Source organism: Trachymyrmex septentrionalis, unplaced genomic scaffold (genome assembly GCF_001594115.1).
Source record: "Trachymyrmex septentrionalis isolate Tsep2-gDNA-1 unplaced genomic scaffold, Tsep1.0 scaffold74, whole genome shotgun sequence".
NCBI classification, from domain to species: domain Eukaryota; kingdom Metazoa; phylum Arthropoda; class Insecta; order Hymenoptera; family Formicidae; genus Trachymyrmex; species Trachymyrmex septentrionalis.
In genome coordinates, this window is record NW_017305927.1 from 530,421 (window position 1) to 531,318 (window position 898).

The following is an 898-nucleotide window of genomic DNA, read 5'->3' on the forward strand; positions in this document are numbered from 1 at the left end:
ATATATATATATATATATATGTTTCAAAAATATTTTATGTAACTAAAAAATATTAAAGTAACTGAATTCTGCAAGCCTCTATTAAGCTTTGCGTTTTTTCGATATTATTTATTTCTATAATTCTATATCTTAAGAAGTCGACATTTTAAACGAAGCGTTTGCGAATAACTCTTCCAGAGGAAAATTTTGTTTGTTTTAAATTCATATTGAAAATTTAATAATAAATTTAATCTGAGAATCTCCTGTATATTTAATTCATATTTGTATCATATCATTTCAAATATATATAACAAACCTTTATCTAACATTATATTATATAACTTTATAATATATTCAAAATTGATTTTTATATAATAAAGAAATACGTCAGAGGATATCTATAATAACTAAGAAGAGGCATACCGATATGATTTTAAAAATAAATCATATAAAAGTTTTTCTATTACAAATTTTATATTATTATAATTATTTAGATCGCTTTTAAATATTTCAATTTATCACAAAGAATAATTGGTTAGCGATATATTCGCCATTCGTTTTTTTTTCGTAGCACCTATCTGCTTCTTCTCTCTGACTTTTCACTTCGTTTTTTTCTTGAAAATAATTGGTCGTCTGATCGAGATGCGGCACAATCACTTCGTACCATCGTGAACGAACGACAACGCTTTCTTTTTCCTCTTTTCTTGCCTTTATTTAATTTAAATATTTAACAAAGTGACAAACTTTAGATCATACATCTACTAATTATAATATATTCTTTTAAAATAATATGTAACGTTTAAAATAAAATGTAACGTGTATATAAAAGGAAAGTCGTATAAAATTATATTTCTTTATTTAACATAAAAACAAATTTTTTTTAATGATAAAAACGCTATTTAAAATTATATAAATACAA